Below are 25,469 nucleotides of genomic sequence, written 5' to 3' on the forward strand. Positions count from 1 at the left end.
GATTTAGAACACTTGGCGCTTTCGCACTTAAAAACGCTTAGAATAATTGGTGTCTGTACCCATACGAAGATTTAGAAAAGTTGGTACCTTCCGCAAATACACAAATGTAGAGTAGGTAGAATTTTAGAATTTTTTCGCTTTCTGCAGAATTTTAGAATAATTCATGCCTTCCACATTTACATAAATTGGTGGTGACTTTCGCACTTCCAAAAGGTAAGAACAGGTGTGTTTTTCGCCCTTGACAACAATTTAAAACAGCTGGTGCTTTTCTCACATATATAGATTTAGAACATTTAGTGCCTTTCGCACATGTATAAATTTAGAACAGTTGTTTTTTTGCACATATATAAATTTAGAACAGTTGGTGCCTGTCGCACATATATAAATTTAGAACATTTGGTGCTTTTTGCACATATAAAAATTTAGCGCAGGTAATGCTTTCGCGCTTAGAAGAGTTTAGAATAATTTATCCCTTCCGCTCTTACATAAATTTAAAACAGTCGGAGGGTTTCGCGTTTCCAAAAATGAAGAACAGGTGTCTTTTCACATGAATATAAATTTGGAAGAGTTTGTCCTTAAGCTTCCAAATTCAAACTTCTTTAAAATTATCCAAATTAAAATCTTCCGAATTGAAACTTCTTTAAATTAATTTAGAACTGTTACTGCTCTTCTCGCTTATAAAAATTTACATTTACAAATATCCGATATTTCATGTGGAATTTGAGTAAATTATTTACTTGCTTCAAACACTTTTGCATACTATTCATTATTTACTAGTTGTTTTACGCCAAAATGCAAAAATACTTTCATGCTAAATTTCTTAATGCTTCTAAGATCTAAAGTTCGCATTGGTATGTACAGGTCTTTTTTTCCCTTATTCCTTAATTCAGAGTTTATCTGCATAAAATTACATCATTAGAAAATGATGCTGATATCAACCATAATACGCTCAATTTTACAGCAATTTAGTTTTTGTCTGCTTTCGTCTTAAAACCCTAGCAACTACGATTGGAAACAGATGCTTTTAAGGTAAGGTTTCTTTATAACTATTGTTAAACATTTCCAATTATGAATGCTATATATACATATTTGCCTCCTTCAGTGCTTATAATAATAAAAACTGCTTTTTGTTATGAAATAGTTGTTTGGTTGTGTTCAACCTACGCGTATGTTTTTCTTGCTATTGTGATTTATTGAATATTTTCACAAAGCATCCAAGCAGCCCACGTGCGGTATTTTCTATTGTAACTTTTTCTTGACCAATGGTCAAGTTAGTTCATTCATTTCAATAACATTCTCATCTAAAAACATCTGTTGCTGTCATGCTGTCCTGCGTCCATTTATTTTCAAATGCATTCAAGAATTCGGTGTTTTGTAAGATACAAAATATTTTACTTTGGGAAGGAATATATTTATATTTTCATTACAAAAGAAAACTTAAAAGTAGGCTTAAGCGTGTTGTTCCATTGCACATTGTTGTGAAAAGCAGTTTTAACTTCCACCTGTAAACAACTGAAATCTATTTTACCGTAAACAGTTATGAAGAAAAAGCAATTTCTTCTGCTTTGGTTCTTAACATACAGGAAAATGAATGAAAAAAGTATTAAAAAAAATCTAATGTAAACAGCACTTGTCTTCTTTGCACGGCCAGTTACTATATACGTATTTTTAGGTTTACAATAGCAAGAAAGCAAAATTATATACGCATGTAACTGATTCCTCACTTTCCGTGTATAAAAGCAAGTTATACAATGGTTGATAGTTTTGCTACAATGCTTGATAGTTTTATCTTCCATTATATCACTTAATCTAAACTTGAAAACATTAATTCCATGATTTCTGTAGCATTTTTAAGGAATGGAATAAGAAGATTCACAAAAGAATATCATTAAAGGAGTAAGGAAAAAAAAATCAATTTCAAATAAGAAGCTAGATTCTGTAAATTTTTCAATACTGTGTTTTTTTTAACTAAAAACATATTTACATCATTTAAATCATTTTTGTTACTGGAATCATACATCTATGACTAATAGTTGTGAAAATAAAGGACGTAAGTGTCTACAGTGACTGATTACACACTCCTTCAAATTTCATTAGAGGTATATTTTTCTTTCAATTAATTCAGTTGTCAATTTACGGCAAGGCAATACATGTACATTAACGCTTAGTAGAATAGTGATGTATTTTTATTAAAAATTGTAGAATAGTGATGTACTTAGTAGAATAGTGATGTACAATACATGTATTTTTATTAAAAATTGTGTAATACAGAAAACTATGAACCACCAAATACAGTTAGAAACACTTAAAAATATTTTTTTTACAATTTAAATTAGTTTCTATTCAAAGATCATCAATTCGACCAGCCGGCAATAAGACAGAGTTTTCGGTACATAAAATTAAATTTTTGCTATCACTCCCAATCGACAAAAAGCTACTGAAGGTGGTGCACAAACTGACTTAATTCACTATTCTACTAAGCGTTTCAAATGTAAGCAAATGGAGGCCTCGTTAGGCTTAGCGTAGCGTCAGTTAACCTATTAAGCTGTTGATAATTCTACAACTGTTACATGCAGACTAACTAAAGCCATAAAAACTTTAACTGAAACATGCGAACAGTCTTATTTAACTACTTTTAAAGCGAAAAATGCACAACTTACCAACAAGAATAAAAATTCTGAGCTTCCAGAAAATTCTGGAAAAAAATTGGTATGTTATTTCAGAAAAAGTCCGATTTTTGTGTCAAAATACCTACGTTAGAACAATGCTATATATAAACCTAACATATATTCTAAGTCGCGCTTTCGAGACATGAAAAACGCAATTTGAATTTTGTGAATCGGGAGATATAGAACTGTTCTTTCTTTCTTTCTTTTTTTTTTTTTTTTTTTTTTTTTTTTCTTTTCGCAGTGCACACACATACGTACATAGAGACGTCACGAAAAAATCCCTTCTGAACTCATTTTATATCCATTATAGAATCCGTTTTGGAAAATTAAGTCATTTATTCTGTAAGTAGGTACACATGTTACTAAACAAAATCGTTCAAATAGATTCGAGAGAGGTCAAAATGAATATTTCCGTTAAAATATTGTTGCGTGCGTACGGATTCGTTACTAAATGAATGCACAAGTCCGATGAAAAATGAACAAAAATTTATTATTATCACAACAAAAAAATGCTTAAATTTTCTCAAATTATCACGCAGTATTACAATATCTCACAGTAGTTTTCTTTTAACTACTCAAATGTCCAATAGAACGTAATTCAAAACAGCTAAAGAACGCTAATCCGCGAATTCGCTACAATCAACAACAGTAGTTTTCTAAACAACAACAAACTAAGCAACTCCTACAAACTGAGATGTTTTCCTCCTTTTATAAGATTTTAAAATCACGCGCTAGAATTTTCCAGTACTTTCTCGAAATCAAAAAGAGATATTTATTTATTTAATGCACGCGCTCTTGTATTTTCAATTTTCCGGCTTAGCTTTCTTTTAATATTCGTCACGCACTGCACTGCGCGAGAAATAAAACCATTTAATTTATAATTGAACTAACATTAGCTTTTTAAATACCAAATTCGTAACACTGCCCCCTTCCCAAGGACTGCACGTCCCGGGCAGTACAATCCCTGGACAGGAAGCTAAACTTACAAATGTGGCATAAATGCATTAATAAGCATTTCATTACAATAATAAACAACATGAACAATAAATGCAATACAAAAAAACAAATCAAATGCTATCAAATACAAATCAAATACACATTTAAAAACAAATGGACCATGGTCTTATACTATTTACAATTATTTACATTATGTACTATGGCCATAGTAATGAGCTAACCTGTCGTAATGAACGACTTTAGGTTTAGAGTTCGAAGACTTACGAATCCGAACCACGACGTCATTCAGCCTGTTTAGGACTGTGTACGGCCCATCCCAAGGTGATTGTAATTTCGGACAAAGTCCTTTCCGTCGAGTGGGATTCCACAACCACACCTTGTCTCCTTCGTGGAATTGATGTTCAGTAGCTCTTGTGTCGTATCGGGTCTTCATCTTCTCCGTCGCCAAGTTGACTCGCTCTCGTGCAAAATTGTGCATCACTTCAAACCGGGCCTGGAGATCTTGAATATATTCCTCAGACGATGAAGGAGCATCCGGAGGGCGGCCAAACAATAGATCACAAGGCAGACGAAGGTCACGACCGAAGAGCATCTGTGATGGAGAATAGCCGGTAGTCTCGTGGACAGCACTGCGGTAAGCCAGTAAAAAGAGTGGTAATTTCTTGTCCCAGTCCTGTTGGTTTCTGGAAACCACTAATGAGAGGTTATTAAGGATGGTTCGATTGAACCTCTCTACCATGCCGTCCGACTGGGGATGCAATGGCGTCGTTTGAGTTTTGTCAATGCCAAGTAGTTTGCATAGTTCTTTGATTACTGCCGAGGCAAAATTCCTTCCCTGATCGGAATGTAACTGAAGAGGCACTCCGAACCTGGAAATCCAGTGCTGTATCATTACCTCAGCTACTGTGACTGCCTCTTGATCAGGAATAGGATAAGCTTCAGGCCACTTGGTGAAGTAATCAATGACAACGAGTATGTATTTGTTGCCATCAGCAGTTCGTGGCAGAGGTCCCAGGATGTCAAAGGCGATACGTTCAAAAGGCGCACCTACGTTGTAACGTTGCAGTCTGCCTCGGCTGCGTTTCCTCGGTCCTTTCCGACCTGCACAGGCATCGCAAGATCGGCACCACTTTTGCACGTCATTCTTTGCATTATTCCAGTAAAAGCGCTCACGAACTCTCTGTAAGGTCTTCATAATTCCAAAGTGACCTCCTGTAGGGCTGTTATGTAATTCTTTGAGGACATCAGGAATCCGGGATCTTGGAAGTATCAGTTGCCATCGGAACGTCTTCCCATCATCCGACTCGAATTTCCGGTATAAGACGCCGTTTCGAATGTGAAGTGAATCCCAGAGTGCCCAGTATTGTTTTGTTGTACGACTACAGATAGAAATGTCCTGCCATGTAGGTTTTCTGTTTGATGACTCTATTAAATCAAGTATGGGTTTAATGTCGCGGTCTTCCAGCTGGTCTTTCCTGACTTCATCATCACTCCACGGGTCTCGATCAGCCGATGTTGATGTTGTAATTTGTCTTGCGACCGGAGTCAGCAGCTCGTATTTCGCTTCCACTCTGGAACAATATCCGCAGCTTCCTTGGCAAGGTCTTCTAGACAGGGCGTCGGCGTTTCCGTGTGATGATCCCTTACGATGACGGATAGTGATGTCATATTCTTGGAGTCTCTGTATCCACCTGGCTATTTGACCCTCAGGATTTTTGAAATTTAAAAGCCAGGCCAATGAGGCATGGTCCGTGCGGAGGAGGAATTTTCTCCCGTATAGATAATGATGGAAATGTTCTACAGCTTTGACTATGGCGAGCAACTCTTTCCTTGTGACACAGTAATTCCTCTCCGGTTTAGACAGGCACTTGCTCCAGTAAGCTACTACACGTTCTTGGCCGTCTATTTCTTGGGACAAAACAGCACCGACACTTTCATTGCTCGCGTCGGTGTCGAGAATAAATGGTCTGTCGAGCTGAGGATACGTCAGGATTGGAGCAGATGTTAAAGCTTCCTTTAAGTTGTTAAATGCATCCTCGCATTCCTTTGTCCACAAGAATCTTTGCTTGCTCTCTGTCAGCTTGTGAAGTGGTCTTGCGATGGAAGAAAAGTTCTTCACGAATCTCCTATAGTAGGTGCAAAGCCCTAGGAAGCTTCTCAGCTGATGGACATTTTCGGGACGCGTCCAGGATTTAACCGCTGATACCTTTTCAGGATCCGTGCGCACACCTTCTGCAGAGATGACATGTCCCAGGTAAGTCACTTCCTTTCGAAACAATTTGCATTTAGCGGGAGTCAGCTTCAGATTGGCCTCTTTCAGTTTCTGAAGCACCTTTCTTAGATTTTCTAGATGCTCTTCAAAACTCTTTCCGATGATGATGATATCGTCCAGGTATATCAGACAGGCTTCGTAGGAAAGGCCTTTCAAAACAGTCTCCATAAGACGTTCGAATGTTGCCGGCGCATTACACAGTCCAAACGGCATCACTTTGAACTGCCAAAGTCCTTGTCCCGTAGTAAATGCCGTCTTTTCTCGGTCATCAGGATGGATTTCTACCTGCCAATACCCACTCTTTAAATCAAGTGTTGAGAACCACTTGCTTCCAGAAAGAGTGTCTAGAATGTCATCAATTCTAGGAAGAGGGTAACTGTCTTTCTTCGCAACCTCATTCAACCGGCGATAGTCAACGCAAAATCTTGTTGAGTCGTCTTTCTTTCTGACGAGAACGATGGGAGATGCCCATGGACTCGCTGAAGGCTCGATGACATCGCCTTCTTCCATATCTTTTAACAGTGTTCGCACCTCTTCCTGTTTAGCAAACGGTAGACGTCTTGGATGTTGCTTGATCGGGGGATGATCGCCAGTATCTATTCTATGTTGTGTCAAACTAGTTCGACCCACGTTAGAAGACGAGCGGGAGAAAACAACTTGAAGATCTTTAATGACGCGATCGGCAGCATTTTTCTCTTTATCGTTTAATTGTGCATTCTGCAATAACTCCGATGTAATGCTCTCTGAGGACACGGATTCTGGGATGTTACTCTTTCTTTCAACGCTGGTTACTGGAGTACATGTTGCAACCACTTCACCTTTCTTAATAACTCTCGACTTTTCAGTTACATTGGCGACTCTCACCGGGATAACCGTTCTGGATAGGTCGACGAGTGTTGAGGCTACTAGTACTCCTTTTGGGATATTACAGTTATTGGGATATTCTATGATGCCGTAGCGGAAATTTCTATTTTCGGCTATGGATCCAGGAAGTAAAATTTCTGTTCTTGCCGGTATTGTGATATAGTCTTGTGCTATGATTTTATGGACAGATTTAACTTCTTCATCATTAACGAGAAATAACGCTATGTCCTCAGATGTAGAATGCAATTCGTTATTTTTAAAATCCAAGGAAAAATTGTATTTCCTTAGAAAGACCAATCCGAGTATGCAAGAATCAGTGATCTCTGCTACATATGCCGTGTGATGGTAAGCGGCACTTCCAAACGTGATGTTAACATTTACTTTTCCGTCGATGTCGATCTTCTCACCGGACACAGTCTGGAGGGTAACGCAGGGCGGCGTCCAGATAAGTTTGTTTCCTAGTTGTTGAGCCAAATCTTTTTGGATGATAGTGACGTTGGCTCCTGTATCTATAGTCATATTGCACGGAACTCCATTAATATGTCCTATTATGAAAAGTCCATTACTGCCGCCTCTCATTGCAGAAATCTGAAGCGCTTTAAACGGGGGCTTTTCATTATCTGGCAACCTCCGCCCCGCGAGATGGCCACTAATTAGTTTCCCTGCTGCTTGTTAGAAGCGGTCTTAACATCAGTACCCTGGGGTGTTTTGCAGTTTCTTCGTATGTGTCCTTCAGCACCGCAGTTCCAGCACTTAACTGTCGGTTTCTTCTCACCAATATTCCGTCTCAAGGCGTTCAGTTGTCTAGTTAAATCGTCAAGTCGAGCGGTGACTTGATCCCCTGGCTCCTGGACTTGAGCAGCTCTGACTGGGTGGCGGTCTCGACGAGTGGCTTGCTGGGCTGCCTCAAATTTCATGGCGTACACTAGAGCACTTTTTAAATCTTTTACATCCGCCATTCGTAGAGCTTTCTGTATTTCAGTATCTCGGATGCCGTCGATAAAGTATTGCAAGGACAGGATTTCCCTTGTTTCTGTCGGGCATTCCGAAAAGGCGAGATGGGACAGCCTTTCAACATCCGCGGCGAGCTCCTGAAGTGTTTCGGTAGGCTTCTGTTGACGAGATTTTAATTGGAGCCTGCTGTAGTCTTTTAAACACTTCTCCCCAAAGCGCAACTCCAAGGCGCCGGACAGAGCTTCGAAATCTAACCTTTTGTTTTCGGGAAGAGTCTGAAGGATATCCGCTGCGTCGGCTCTTAGAGAAGCGGCGAGATGACAGGCCTTAGCTTGGGAATCCCATCCATTCGCAACCGCCACGATAGAAAATTGTGTCTTATACACCTGCCAGGAGGTCTTCCCATCATATGTGGATAGCTTCAGAGGTGGACGAGCAGGCATTGGTAAGAATTTAAAATCATCACTCCTGCTCCCTGCCGACGCTACGAATTTCTTTAAAGTATCCATTTCTTTGGCAACTTCAGAAACTCTCTCATCAATTTGTTGTTCGATTTGGTGTTGGACGGCACAAACTCTTCCTTCAATTCGTTTCTCCACAGCAGAAACTCTCCCTTCTATATGTTCTTTTACAGAAGAAACTCTTTCTTCTATTTCTTCTTTCACCGAAGAAACTCTTTCTTCAATTAGTCCAACTTTATTTTCAACTGTGTCAATTCTGCCTTCCATAGCTTCAAATTTATTTTCTATTATGCAGGTAATCTCTCTTTTCATTTCTTCTTGACCTGCTTCAATCTTTTCTTGACCAGCTTGAACGGCTTTCATTTCGTCCTTAACAGAGTTGACGGCCCCTTCCATCTTTCCTTGGCTAGATTTCATCTCTTCTTTCATTTCTCCTTTAAACGAGGCAAAGGCTGTTATCAATTGCCTTCATTGCTCTTCCATCGCTCTTGTTATTGGCATTCAAATCCCACTTCTGACACCAAAAATTGTTGCGTGCGTACGGATTCGTTACTAAATGAATGCACAAGTCCGATGAAAAATGAACAAAAATTTATTATTATCACAACAAAAAAATGCTTAAATTTTCTCAAATTATCACGCAGTATTACAATATCTCACAGTAGTTTTCTTTTAACTACTCAAATGTCCAATAGAACGTAATTCAAAACAGCTAAAGAACGCTAATCCGCGAATTCGCTACAATCAACAACAGTAGTTTTCTAAACAACAACAAACTAAGCAACTCCTACAAACTGAGATGTTTTCCTCCTTTTATAAGATTTTAAAATCACGCGCTAGAATTTTCCAGTACTTTCTCGAAATCAAAAAGAGATATTTATTTATTTAATGCACGCGCTCTTGTATTTTCAATTTTCCGGCTTAGCTTTCTTTTAATATTCGTCACGCGCTGCACTGCGCGAGAAATAAAACCATTTAATTTATAATTGAACTAACATTAGCTTTTTAAATACCAAATTCGTAACAATATGATGCTCGAAATTGTTAGCTATTACAATACTTCCTAAAAACCACATTTCTTTTGAAATTTTGCTTCCTCTCTTGCTCAATTTTTTTTTTTTTTTTTTATATCGTCTGTTATTTATACATGTAATTATTTTTTCTTATTTGTTTCTTTAACTAAACAACTAACGTAAATTCGAATCTGCATTTTTTTCATTTTTATTTCTGCTTTAATTAGTAACAAAAATGTAATGGTTTTGTCAAAAGTTCATGCTTCTACTAGTTAAATGGTAACGGGAGTCGTATATTCTTTCATTTTTAGTTTCCGCTTAATATTAACTTCAGTTTAATTAGTTTTTGCATTTCTTTTAGCGTAATTTTTTGCAGTTGAATAATTTGGGGTAATTGAAAATTTAAACAGGTTAGCATTAAAACAACCTTCTATTTCGGAACGTCAAAAGGAAGGAATTTTGTTTTATTTTCCTTCATTTAATTTCTTTAAACCTGAAAAATTAATATAATATTCCTGAAATTACTTTTAAGTAATTTTGTTCGCCACGGCAAAAAAAAACTTTTCTTCATTAAAAAACGCCACTAAGCTAACTTCAGGAAATTAATTTCTTATTAAACATTTGCTTCCTAACTAATCACATTTCCTCAAGTAGAGAAAATGATATCAAATTTAGTCAGTTTATGATAAAAAATAGTTTATATCATATTCTTATTCAGTTTGTAAATTTAAGAATTAAATGAAGTATCTGGTACTTTTTAAGAATTTTCGATGAAATAAACGATTAAAAAATGCATTTTTGAGAGTTATTTTTTCAAAAATAAAATTAAATTAAAATTAAAACTGAGGCTAACACTGCAATAAAAAAATCTGATGATTTTCTTGTAGGGAATATTAAATTATACGCATTTTTTGCTGTATTTCATTTAAACTTAATTCCTCGAATTTCGGTAGAGACAGATTTCTCATTCAATTAATTCAGTGCTCACTTCTAGGCAAGGCAAAAATACGAAAAACTTCAAAATATCTTAATTAAAAATTGAAAACTGTAGAAAAATATAAAACATCAAATACAATTAAACAATTAAAAAACAATTTTTCAATTAAAATTAGAGTTTTTACTTTAAAAAAAAACAATTCGGACAGCAGGCAAACAGTAGTAGAGGCAAAAAAAAAAAAAAAAAAAAAAAAAAAAACTTAATTTACTATTCTGCTAAGTTTCAAATGTAAACAAATATGGCAGCTATGGTAAATTCATATTTAAATTCACATTTTGTGGCCACAGTTCATTTGGCACTCCAAGCGTGCCACTTCTAGAACATACACAATTTTGATACTATACCGGTATAATTTATCATAGCAGCACATAGATGATTGCAGCAAAGTGTCTTAACAGATTGGAAGCTTAAGCGAAAAGAGAGAGCGTGTGGCAGTACTTCAGAGGAAGATGGGTGGGAATCAAAAAAAGGTTTTGGTTTACAAATTACATTGATTAGTCAAGAGATATCTGCATTAAGGGTTACGTAAGATCCTATCATTAATTTGATTGACGCAGTTTAGACTTATGGCGCTATTTTTAGGACAGAGAGAGATGAAGTTCACAAATGAAATAAAAATAAGACACGTTATAGTGAATTAAATTTAGAAGTTTGCTTTCGTATTTTTTATCTTACATGTATATATGTTATTTTAAAGTCTGTATTATGTATGTATATATGTTGTTTAAAGTAAGTATTTATGCAAGTATTATATTTAAGAAAATTAAATAACGAAGAATCTCCATGAATGCGTGCATGTTTCTCGCACTGTGAAAATCAACGGTAATATAGAGCCATCTAGTTTTGAATAACAGAGTTCTCTCCCCGAACATGGTCACCTGAAAGCCCTAAAGTTTAATTTCGAATAAAATTTATTATCTATTTTACATTTTGTAAAATTCCAGTAAATTTTTTATTAATAAACTTAACGATTTCTAAACGAGCAATGGCAACGCTGTACGAACAAAATCTGATGTGTATACCACATGACTTCCTTGTATGAAATATTAAATTATACGCATTTTTTCTTGCATTTCATTTAAACTTATTGGATTGAATTAAATCTATTTCGCCGACAGCGCATAAACCACAATAGAATAAATGCACTCTTTAAAATTCACTCTATTTGTTTACCATAGCGACACTCTGGCGCTAGGTTCACTTAACACTATTATATTTCGTTCATAACTGAGAATGCACAAAATTTATATCATTTAAAGAATTATCTAATCTTTGTCACATGTTCTATTCAAATACTATAATAAAGCTAGAACGATGTATAAAAGAAATTAAGCAAACAAAACAAAAAATAAACAGTTTTTCACAGACGATTGAGTATTTCTTATTCAATTAATTCAGTTCTCACTTCGCGACAAGGCAAAAATACATAAAAACTCAAAATGTCTGTATTAAAAATTACGAAGTAAATCTTAAACACTTATTTCCTCGAAAACATTCCAGAAAGCATTAAGCATGATTTAATTCGCAATAATAAATGAAAGCGTTATCTTTATTGTTGCGAAGCTAAGTTTCTCTAGATTGGCAACAAATCCACTATTCTGCTGTTTGAAATGTAAAGAAGCAATGGACGCCATCAAAAAAATTAGGCTTAGCGGCACTTAAACAACTTTAAAATTGTTGATAATTCTATAATTCTAAACTTTTTGCATACAGATTTACTAAAGGCATAAAAACCTTAACCGGAAGATAAGGACGGCATAATTCAATCATTTTTTAAGCAAAAAATGTACAATTTACAAACATAAAAGAGTAAAGAAACTGAGATCACTGAGCCGGGTAACAGAGTGGATATATTTATAAATATATTTATATACGTTTGGTGCGGCCGATTGCAACCAAAAAACGTGGTGCACATCTACATGTTATAGGAGTCCTATATACAAAACTTCAATGCTCTGAGGCTACTCGTTTTTGAGTTATGCGAGATATGTACGTACATACGTTCGTACAGACGCCACGAAAAATTCTCTTCAGAATTAATTTTAAAGCAGTTTTATAATTTTTTTTGGAGGAAAAGAGTTTTTTATTCTGTCCATACCTACAGATATCACGCAAAAACATCGTTAAATTTCATTCGATAGCGGTCAAAATGGATATTTTCGTTGAAATATGCTGCGAATTTTCGCGATTACAATACTTCCTTTTTACTTCGTACAAGGAAGTAAAAAAGAAACAAGTAATCAAAAATCGCACTCAGAATTTTCGGGTTAACGCTACATGGCACATACACATAACTACTCACATTGCTAAACGAAAATGGGAAAAAATGTCATAAAAATGCTTCAACGGATCCTCCAGACATGAGTAAAATTATGTAGTTAAAAAATAACGTAGAAAAGGGGGAAAATTTGCATCCCTTTAAACTTTGACTTCCGGTGAGGCAGACAGTTGCTTCCGGTTTGTCGTCTCTCAGAAAAAGTGGTGTATGTGCACTTCTAATTAACACATAAAGAAAAGCAAAGTTGTTTCTGATAGCTAAGAATGTGAGCTTTAAAATATTAAATTATTAAAAAAACTGAGATATTTTTAGCCAAAATCGACCTTTCGAATGAGGTCATTTGTAGAGTCAGTAGGTAATTTTTAAACCAATAATGATGAAAAATGAGCAAAGCCTTCTCCGGAATTTGAACCACGAACCTCTGGAATACACGCCCAGCGTGCAGACCACTACACTACGAAGGCACACCAAGAAGGCGGGACAAATACCTTATATACTCCCTCTTTTAAACGGCGACTGTTGTTTTCGGTTTGTAGCGACATTAGGTTAATTGGAAAAGCCGGAGAGATGAAAAATTAGCAACCGCTTTCGCCGGGAATCGAACCACGGACCTCTGAAATACCGGCTCGGTGTGCTGACCACTACACCACAAAGGCACGCTAGGAAGGCAGGGGAAATACCTTATAGGGCACCCAATCTCCAAATCCTGGGTGTGGAGAATCATCATCCACCACCGTTTTAGTTCGGGCACCACGGTAGAAACATTAAGTATTTTTTGGAAGCAGTAGAAGTGAAAAATAATCACGCCTTTCCCGGGAATCGAACTACGGACCTCTGGAATACGCGCCTAGGGCGCAGACCACTACACTACAAAGACACGCCAAGAAGGCGGAAAATATACCTTATATGTTACATTAATTTCGGAAGAACACGGTTACAGTAAGAACATAAGAAGTGAAAAATAGTCGTGTATAAACTGCAGGTAGATTTTACAGTATTATTTATTTTAAAAGAACTTAGATTCTAGTAAGTATACTGTCATATATCTGGCTGCGGCGAGCCAATCAGCTGCATGGCAGAGCCCAGCAAGTGAGAGAGACGACAGTTGCATGTTAGCCTCAGAGGAGGCAGGTGGTAGATTAGCTATGTTGTAGAAGCGAGGTTTTGCTCCGAGTTTACCATTATTCTTTGAACGTTAATTTTTAATAAATGTTTGTTTCGTATTCGTTATGGTGCCTTATTCATCCGTAAGGTCATTACATATACAAAGTAATATTAACATTACAATATCTAAAACGAGAGCTTTTTTTCTAATTCCCTGTAACTCGAATCCTGCCCGTTCTTATTGTTGTCTCTACTACTCCTTAGGTCTCAAATCAACCATAAGTAATCAGTAAAGATGAATACACAGTGGAGTATGCAAAATCGTAAACTGAATGCCAGTTCGTGCTTGCTTTGCTCTGATAAGTCGACTGTTGTATTAAGCTGGTATAAACTGCAGAAGTTAGAAGGGAAAGGTTCAGCGTGAACTTCGCAGGTAGTTTGGAATGGTTTGTCTTTGTTAATAGCACGAAAACAAACATCAAGTAGACGAATCGATTTAAAATTTTATCGGAGCTCTTTTTATGAGTGCTCTGATAACGCAAATCACGCAAATATTTTTAAAGTTTTCAAAACCCTGAACTAAAAATTTAGTAGTAATAATAGTAATAGTTGAGAAAGTACGGCAATATATAGTTAATATATTATGTGTGAGATGAAAAATTCTGATTTTCAAAATACACTTCAGAATTAGATAGAGAGATAAATCACTCTATAGTGCTAAATTTTGATATAAAAGATTTTTTTTAAATCAAGAACGTTCGCTTATTTATCTACAAAACGAGACTCTTTCTTAAACGCTTCTCAATTCATGCAACTTACATAACCGAGCGTTTACTGACAAGATTTAAATCGAAAGAATTCACTCCCGAAAGAACGTCTTTATTTGGGCTTTCTTTTATTATCGCCAATTTTATCGCCCTTTGTTTCAAATATTAAACAAGCTTTTGAAGCTCTTTTAAGAGATCTATGCAGCGTAACATATGCATAAAACAAAATAAGCAAATATATAAAGGCAGATACATAATCTCTTGCAGAACGAATCTCATCCAACCAAAACTGCGTTTATTTAAAGAGTCTCCAAGCATTTAGCATATATATTATAATAAGTTTTTGAAGTTTTTCTTAAATTCGCAATAAGATAAATAAGTCACTTTTTGATAAATAAATTGCTTCACATTATTGCGGTAAAAAAAAAAAAAAAAAAAAAAAAAAAAATTCTCTTATCTTCAAAGCGAAACTTTTACAACATAGATTCAAGCGAAAGATTAGAACTTCTTTCGAACGAAAACTTTAAAATATTTTGAAATTTAACGCACTTAGACATTCCAAGATTTAACAAATGTAATTTTTTTTTTTAATTTTATTTTTATCTAACTAGTTATTCTAGTCCAAATTTACTATCATTCTTCTTTTCCGTTTCCATGTAATAGTGTAATGTATTGTATAATTGAGTATCGTAATACTTATTATACAATTTGAACGAAAACTTTAAAATATTTTGAAATTTAACGCACTTAGACATTCCAAGATTTAACAAATGTAATGTTTTTTTTTTTTTTTTTAATTTTTATTTTTATCTAACTAGTTATTCTAGTCCAACTTTACTATCATTCTTCTTTTCCGTTTCCATGTAATAGTGTAATGTATTGTATAATTGAGTATCGTAATACTTATTATACAATTCGAACGAAAACTTTAAAATATTTTGAAATTTAACGCACTTAGACATTCCAAGATTTAACAAATGTAATGTTTTTTTTTTTTTTTTTTAATTTTTATTTTTATCTAACTAGTTATTCTAGTCCAACTTTACTATCATTCTTCTTTTCCGTTTCCATGTAATAGTGTAATGTATTGTATAATTGAGTATCGTAATACTTATTATACAATTCGAACGAAAACTTTAAAATATTTTGAAATTTAACGCACTTAGACATTCCAAGATTTAACAAATGTAATGTTTTTTTTTTTTTTTTTTTTTTTTTTTTTTTTTAATTTTTATTTTTATCTAACTAGTTATTCTAGTCCAACTTTACTATCATTCTTCTTTTCCGTTTCCATGTAATAGTGTAATGTATTGTATAATTGAGTATCGTAATACTTATTATACAATTCGAACGAAAACTTTAAAATATTTTGAAATTTAACGCACTTAGACATTCCAAGATTTAAAAAATGTAATTTTTTTTTTTTTAAATTTTATTTTTATCTAACTAGTTATTCCAGTCCAACTTTACTATCATTCTTCTTTTCCGTTTCCATGTAATAGTGTAATGTACTGTATAATTGAGTATCGTAATACTTATTGTAATATTTTGTTAACAGCATTATTGCTGACAAAGAAAATAGAATGCAATGTCTGTAGCGATGCGTGTAAATGGAAATATAAGTGAAATTTAAGTTTTCCTCTTTTACATTTATTGTACTGAGCTGTACTGCGTGCGCACTGTCAGGAGTACTAATCGCACTGTCAGGAGTACTACGGAAGAGTGTTGCACATGTGCGCACTGCAAAATTAGTTTTGTGATATATTGTAACTATATAATTAGTAATGGAATGTTTTGTCTAAATCATTATCGTAATATTTAGTGTAATATATTGTATGCAGCATTATTGCTGACAGTCAAATAGTGTACATTCCATTACTAAATTTTGTAGGTATAACGCTGATTATTGTTGTTTGACTTCTGAATTAGTATTTATTCGGCGTGTTATTGTGTCTTAATTAATGGTAGTACGTATTAATGGAAAAATAAGTGGAAACTGTGTCTTACCTCTTATTAGCATTACTATTGTTTGCATCTTAAAGTATAATTAGAGCCTTTTTATTAGCATTATTATTGGTCATAAAATTGTAGTGTGCTGCACTGCGTGTGCACTTTCAGGGATACAATGGGGCAGTGTTGCATAATGGGTGCACTGCGTAATTAGTATTGTAGTGTATAATAATTGTATAATTGGTAATGTTTCTATTATTCATCGTAACATACACTGTAAAGTCTATGTGTGTACTGCATAATTAGTATTGTAATGTATTGAAGTTGCATAATTAGTATTGTAATGAATAATTGGTAATGTATGAATTGTATAAATCGGTATCGTAATATATAGTGCACTGCTGCAAAATTAGTTTTTAAATATATTGTAATTGAATCATTAGTATCGTAACGTATTGTAAAAGTGGCATGCTACAAAAGCCCCTGTATGGCCATGTACTTATATTTTTCTCAGATATCAACAAACACTGGGACCGCAGCGAACACCATCGGCGGCTCTGGATAATGGTGGACGTGGTGCTGTACTGATTAACCATTAAGGTAAAGGGACAGTGCCCACGTCCTCCGTTACTTATCACTTATCACCTTCCGTTTCCATGCCAGAATGCTAATTTTTAGTTCGCGTGCATTCAAATGATGTAGAAAGAGATAGTATTTAAAGGAAGGTTTTTAGAGTGTTTAATCAGATGCTCTGGGATCCACTAGCAGCAAATGAACAAGCTCTATATGCGCAAACTCCCCAATGGTGCGCTGAGTCACGATATAAAGTCATTAAGATTTTTTTTTTAATCAGGAGACGTGAGAAATGAGAAATACCCTTGGCGGGACTGAAACCTGGACCTCTCTAATACGAGCTGAATGCATTACAGTTACACCACAAAGGCATGCAGAAAGGAGGGAGTAAATATGTTATATATCCCCTTTTAAAAGTGCGACTGGTGATTAAGGTACGCAATCACCCAATCCTGGTGGTGAAGAATCCCCACCAATATTTCGAATTTTATATTTTCTAAAACTTTAATGAGTTTTTAACAAACTCAACGTTTTGAAAGCGAGCATTGGCAACACTGTACGGATTAAAACACTGTTACCTACTTACATGAAGAGCATTTGTTAAATGTAGTTTAAAGATATTTTTAGCCCAAATGGGCGTTAGACAGATTGGGCTATTAATCTCGAAACGGGATTTGGCGACGTATCATTTTAAATCTCTGAATCACCTTTTAGATTGTTGCCACTAAATATTATTATCCTGTATTCCTTTTAATTTAAGAAATTAAATAATGTAGAATCTGAATGTATGTATGTTTATCGCACAGCTGAAAAACGTCGGTTCCATTAAATTCTGAATAACACAGTCCTCTACCCGAATATTCTCACCTGTGAGCCCGAATTTTGAAATTTAAATTGGTTTTGTTATCTGTTTCATATTTTGCAAAACTTTTAACGAATTTCTGATTAATAAACTCGATGATTTTAAAGCGAGCGGTGTCTATGTTAAGGTGAAACACCGAAATCTGGAGAATGTCGAATTTCACCGATGAATGTCAACATAGTCGCTTGGTGTATGTCCGAAATATTTGCGAAATACTCTTAGTTCTGACTTACACCGGTAAATTACGACATTAACCGTGTACTAATGGTGAATGTTGAACATATAACAATATTATATTTTCTTCTCCGTAATTCAGTCGCGAAAAACGCACTTAAAAAAGATATTAAGAACATAAGAACTTAAAATACATACTGCATTCAAAATGAGAAAGGAAAATAATAGAAGTTAAAAACTTACTTAGTTACACAGTACGTTCTAAATGAGAAAATAAAATATTAGTAATAAAAAACTTACTAAATTATGTGATTCAAATCTTATTTATTGACCCCCACCGGAACAAAAGATTTGGCGGGAAACAGCCATTCGCCTCCTTGTCGACTCCTCTCTTTTCGACCTACACCAGAGCATATTTGTGATTGTCGACATACACCGGTGAGGGTCCGAATGTGCAAGAATGTAATGCAATATTCGATCTTTCACCGACGTATTTGGTGAATGTTGACATTCTCTGGTGAAAGTCGACATTCTCCTATTTCGGTCTTTCACGGTAACATCTACACCTTACGGATTAAGGCATTGTTATCTAGATCGCACGAGAATGTCTACTGTAGATTCTAAATATTTCCTGTTTTTTAAATATTTTGTGATTTTACTATTCAACTGAATTTTATGTGGCATAAGTACGAAGAACATAATAGTTAATTAATGAATTTGACACACAAAACGTTAATAATAGAAAGATAAATTTAAAAAAAAATCTGAAATGTTTCAGATTTTAAATTAGTCCAAAGGGGCGTTTTTTAACATTTTGTGTGTTACCTTTCTTTATTAAATATCATGTTCCTCGCACTTAAACCGTAAGATCCAGTGCAACAGCAATATCGCAAAATAGTTTTAAAACGAGCATATCTTTAGAATTTCCGATACAGAGACTCACGCGCTGGAGATAAAAATGTTTTTTCTGCACAACGTTGCCATTGCTCGCTTTGAAATCCTTGAGTTTGTTAATCAAAAATTCGTCAAAGTTTTAAAAAATAGGAAATCGATCATAAAACAAATTTCAAATTTCAAATTTGGTCTTCAACATTCTCATATTCGTTGGAGGATTACGTTATTCAAAATTCGATGACTCTATGTACCGTTATTTTATGACAATGTGAGAAATATACATACATTTACGCAGATTTTCATTATTTAATTTCTTCAAATATAATGCAGGACTCTAACATTTTATGGCAACAGTTTGAAAAGTGAACCGACATTTATCCGTCCGACGCAAAATGCCAAAACGAAAGTAATAGTCCTTCGGGACTCAAGTCCCTTTGGACTAAAAAAAGTTGTGCAAGACATTTTGTAAAGAAAACTGTACATTAGTTTGATAAACTCAGAAACACTGAAGAAAATACAAAAATGTATGCCTAGACTTGAAATTTCATCAGGAATTCTAAACACATGATTCTTTTAAAAATTTTGTAATTTTTTTAATTGTATTTGGCGTAAATACCAAGAGCGAAGTGTAACACTGTGATGTGAATTCAAAACATATGATGTTTTGGCATTAGTATGACGAAAATGGTGCTTAATAATGAAGCTAACACGAATGTGCGTAATAGCAGACTGGTAGACTGCGAGCTCGGGGGGGAGAGTAAATAACCTTAACCAATCCTTTTGGTCAATCTTTAATATCCGAACTCTTTCAGGCTTTTTTCTACGCTTTTTAGTCCGACGTGGCTTTATCCCTGAAGGACTGTTGTTTTCGTTTTGCGATTTTGCTTTGGTTCACTATAAATGTCCGTTTCACTTTTCAAACTGTTGCCACCAAATGTTAGAGTCCTGCATTATATTTAAAGAAAATAAATAATTAAAAATCTGCATCAATATTTGTATATTTCTCGCATTGTGATAAACCAACGGTACACAAAGCGATGGAATTTTGAATGACGTAATCCTACTGCCAACATAGGCACGTGGAAGCCCAAATTTAAAATATGGAACTCGTTTTATTATCGGTTTCATACTTTGCAAACCTTGAACGAATTTTTTATTAACAAACTCAAGGATTTCAAAGCGAGCTATGGCAACATTGTACAGAAAAAAAAATTTATCTCCAGCACGCGAGACTCTATATCGGAAATTCGAAAGATGTGCTCAATTTAAAACTATTTTACGATATTGCTCTTGAACTAAATTTGATGGTTTAAGTGCGAAGAACGTGATATTTAATAAATAAAAGTAACAAACAAAACGTTAAAAAATGCCCCTTTGGACGTAATTTAAAATCTAAAACCTTTCAGATATTCTTCTTTTATATATATATATATATATTTGTAATAATAAAATTCTATAGTCAAGAATACACTTAAAAATTCTTACTGTATGTTCTTTTAATTTTTAATGGCGACGGTCTCTTATTTGAAAGTACGTGGAATTAAATCCACAGCCCCGTAGTCAAGTTGTTTTTCCCGCCGTTTCTGCACGTACAGTTATAGAATGTTCTGGAAATATTTAAAGCGAACTGGATTGGCCGACGAGGCTGATGTCATTTCTTGGAAGCTCCGCCTTTCCAGAGGCTATAAAAGGACTCGCGAAGGAATATCGAGGGCTTTTTCTTAAATATAACGATGCAGTAAACTTCATACAAAAAGTTGTTAGTAATTCTTTTTGATTTACTCCGGATATCTGATTTTGTAACTGCTATTTTCTCCTGAAATATAATAAATGGATCCTGTTTTTTAAACTTATTGTCTGATAATTTAAGCTACGACTACATTTATGGTTCTTCACCATTCTATTTATTCCGGACAAAAGCTGGTACATCATATATATACTATATATATTATTTATATATATATATATATATATATATATACACTATATATATTATTTATTTATTTATTTATTTATTTATTTTTAACTTTTAAGATAATTTGGGAATATGCCTTTTCACGAAAGTTAACATATTTACTAAAACATGAATAATAAACTCACATATTCTTTGCGACAGGACCTTAGTGCAATTTTTATCTGATAAATTTCAGATTACTTAATTTGGTTTGTTTAAATTCATCGTTGAAAATCGAAAGCAATAAAAACGCATACAAAATGTTGAATTGGCAAAGCACTTCTGTTCCTTTTCGAATTTTATTGCTTCATCAACTTTCTTGTTCCAAACTGATGCTACTCTCCAAAACTCATATGTGAACCCAATAATAATAAAAAAATGTATTGTTTAAAATGAGAGTGCTCCTACTTGAAGCACTTAACATAAAAAAAAATGCTTTTCTGTATACTCTGAAGTTAGCATTTTTTTTCAGCATGCGCAAGATCCAGAGGACAACAACTCCATTCAAATGATCTTTTGGTAAAACTGTTTAAAGTGAGGTTCCAAAGGGAAGTTCTTTTCAGCTGAAGAAGTTGAATATTTTATTCTAAGACTCGCGTTTACCGAAGTATCGGGAATTTATTCCAGAATACCGAATTGAAAGTGCTCACTTGAGAATAAATCGAATGCCTTACATAGGTTGGAATAAAAAGCAGAATATTTATTAATTTTAGTATTTTGTGGCATATAAATAAAGAAAATTCAGAAATCAGGAAAAAATATCAATATTGTGATCTTGACAGGAGGGCATGACTTGATTGATTAATATTACTTAAATCCGATACAGCTATTTTTGCTTCGATGTTTCTGTTGCGTACGTAAATGGAATGGTATAAAGTAAAATATATCGATATATGAGGTTATATATGCTAAAGGGAAGTTTTTATATAGCATAAAATCTCGAATAATGTTTTATTATTTTATTCGGAGAAGTAGAGTAAAACCTTTGAAATTGAAATATTTTTCACCGTAAAGTTTTATTATAAAAATTCAGATATATGAGGACAAGAATATTCAATTTTCAATTTACATTGCTTTTCAGAGTGTTGATAATTTAGAAATGAAATATATAAAATAAAAAAAAGGCAAAGGAATTCAGATCTGACCAAATTATATTTAGGCTATAATTAAATTTCTCTACCTTATAAATTGTGATAGACTTTGACGTCCAAGGAATAGTTTTAAAGTTTCGATTTCTATCGAAAAGATTCCCATAGTGATGCAGCATAGAATAGAATATTCAAACAAAGATCTCTTAAATTTTCTTCCAATTCACATGAATTATTTTGTACAGGTCTGTCGATTTGAAATTGCAGACGACAAATTCCGATATCACCAATAAAGGTAAAATATGTGATGCGGATATCACATGACTTCCTTGTACTGCCTATTAAATTACACACATTTTCCCTACACTTCATTAAAACGTATTTCCTCGAATTTCATTAGAGATATATTTTTTATTCAATCAGTTAAATTCTCTTTTTGCGCAAGACAAAAAGAAATAAAAACTCAAAAACATCTTCATTAGAAATAGTAAAATACAGTAAAACCGAAAACACCAGACATAGTTAAAAAAATAATTTTTACAAATAAAATTAAAGTTGGAACGCAAAACCAAGCAATTCGGTCAACGGGATGGAAGGCAAAATATCCGGTGCACAAAACTGAAAGTTAACTTTTGGTCGAACTGCTCAAAAATACAATGTGCATAACGTGACTTAATTCACTTTTCTACATAGAGTTTCAAATGTAAACAAAATGGTGGCTTCGTTACGCTTAGCGCCATTTAAAATTTAGATTGTTGAAACTTCTAAAACTATTGCATGCAGATTAATTAAAGGCATAAACCATTAACTGGAACATAAGAACAGCATAATTCGATCAAATTTAAAGCATAAAAAATGCACAATTTACCAACATATAAGAATGTAAATAAAGCTCACCGAGCTAGGTAAGTGAGTGGTTTTATATATATATATATATATTTTTCCTAGACAATATTGATTAATTGATTATATTATCTCCTAAGTTTAATTAAAGTAGAAATATTTTAAAGAGTGAATCCATACTAGTAAGTTATATTTTGAAAGATGTTTTGAAGTAACTTGAAAGTAAAATGTTAAATCATCATGAAGAACAAAATTTCAATTATAAAAGGAAAAATTAAATTAAATGCATGTAATCATTGTCATTGATCGGAAATTAGTTGACTTTTCAAGGGGAACAAACCAACTTCCGTTCAATGAACAATAATTAAAAAGTAAATACGTAAATACGAAGGTGTTTCGTCTTTACTGGAGTAATAAGGTCAAGCCAAACCAGCAATTCTAGTCAGGCCAAATATTTCCGCGAATAGAAGGGATTATGAACCAATACTGATACTCAAAGAACTTATTCTTATGAAGCATTTTAGCCAATTCAATTTTGAGTGAAAAGCAATTTCTGTAGGGAATTCCGAAGAAAACTCGAGTAACCGTCCCCGACACTCCCGTGTTTATGCATTTGAGTTATATATTATTGTAAAAATTAAACATTGGAAATTGTCATTATGAAGTAGAATTCAAAGTATAAAGTTGAAATACACATAGAAGATTACAAAATAAGATAAATAATGCAAACTTTGTAAAAACAAATAAAAAATAATATAAAAATAAAAATATAATAAGAACAGTGAATGTACATGAAGAAGTATTAAGTAACTTACATTCTTTCTAGTGGGGAGTCGGCAAAGTGTTCTCTTCGCGTCTCACTCAGAAGTGTAGGGTGTCCGAAAAATTCTTAGCGGCAGCGGGGGCTTTGAATAATATCAGTCGGTAAGACTTGGGTGAAGTAATTTATGGTAGTGGGTGGGACTCGGAAGTCTTGAGGGATGTATTATGTAGAGTTCTTATTTGAGTGGAATGTCTGTTAAGATTTTTTGAAAATACTAGTGAATGGAAATTAATTAATTTCTGGCTAATTGTCGTGTCGAAATGATTAAGAATTTAAGAAAGGAAAAAAGGAATTTTTACATTTAAGATCATACCACATATATATATGTTTTGTGTGGCCGATTGCAACTAAAAGGTGAGATGCATAACTACATGTTATAATAGTCCCATATAAAAAATTTCAACGTTCTACCGTAATCACTTTTGAGTTATGTGAGATACATACATCCGTGCGCACGTACGTACAGACGTCGAGAAGAAATACCTTCTGAATTCATTTTAAATCCATTTTACAACCCGTTTTGGAAAAAAAAATAGTCCTTTATTCTTAACGTAAGTAGCGATATCATGGGACACAATCTTTCAGATGGATTTGAGAGTGGTCAAAATGGATATTTTTGTTGAATTAAACCTCGAGCGCGCTCACTGAGTCCAGTGGACCCGCGCGATTGCACAAACCTTATCTCAAAGTAAGCCTATTTTACGCATATTGTTGAGTTGGACTGGAGTCCACCCCGTTGGCATTTGGTCGGCATGACTGCTGACGGTACGGTCTGGGCGTTGGGACAGGGCGTCCTGTGCGAGGCTCGCGTGTGGCCCCTCAAGCCGTACTCTAGATAAGGGAGGACGTGGCGCTGTACCAATTGACCATCATGGTAGAGGGATGGTGCCCACGCCCTCCGTCACTTATCACTTACAGTCGTGTCTGAGGTCAGCTTCCTTATGCTTCCGAAGTTTTTTCGCTGGGGCTTTGATTCGGTGTCCTGATTTTGATGGGACTGGGAATTTTAGACACAGCGCGTTTATTCGTAGTGTTAATATTGAGTTGTGATAGCATAGTCGCATGTCAAACATGTCGCGTAATTTATCTTACAAGGAAGAAATGTTTCAAAAATTGCATCAACTGGCGAAGAATGTATTGAAGAAAATGAGAATGGAATTTCATGAATTTTCTCAACGGAAACGGGTATAGATCTTGAAAACGAGAGTGAGAATACCATAAATTGCTTTATTGGGGGGGGGGTGGAATATCGGAAACGATTAAAAAAATTGCAGAGTTTTCCCAGCAAAAAAACACACAAAAACGAAAACACTCTGCGCCGAATATGAAAAATATTTGCATTTGGAACACACGACACTTTATTCAAAGTGCTGCTAACGTTTCCTGTTGCATTTTTGCTCGGTGTCTATTATGCTAATAAAGATAAAGGAAAAAAAAAAAGAATCGACACAGAGATACAGTGTTTTTTTTTCCCTGCGCTAATATACAATACGATTTTCTACTCCTTTAAGAAATTTTTATTTTATAAAAGCATTTGGAGAAATTAAAAATTTTAATGTGAATATTTTTTTAAGTTTGATCATAAAATTTATTTTTAACATAGATGTAAAACTTTTTCTGAAGATTTAAAATTTTTTCTTCAAATCCACGAATCGAGTCTTTGGGACTAAGTGCCCGCTCTCGTGTGACTTATATGAGTGCACGCGCTCGCGGGTTAAGAATGCTACTTCGAGATTAATATCCCTTCTGCTCCTAAATTCCCACCCACTAACAGCCGAGCGGTAAAGTCGCTGAACACTGGTAGTTCGGTCCGAGGTTCGAATCCCGTGAACGGGAAGTCTGCATGGTCGTTTTCGTGGTTTTCCCCATGTGTAACGTGTATACGAGCCAGTTTCCCTTAAAAAATCCTCCACGAAGGCAGCCCTCCCCTTAGGCAGATAGCCCTCGAGGCTTTGCCATAATCACACACACA

Source organism: Stegodyphus dumicola, chromosome 11, assembly GCF_044657685.1.
Source record: "Stegodyphus dumicola isolate Sdum_Otavi_A_Nest chromosome 11, ASM4465768v1".
NCBI lineage: Eukaryota > Metazoa > Arthropoda > Arachnida > Araneae > Eresidae > Stegodyphus > Stegodyphus dumicola.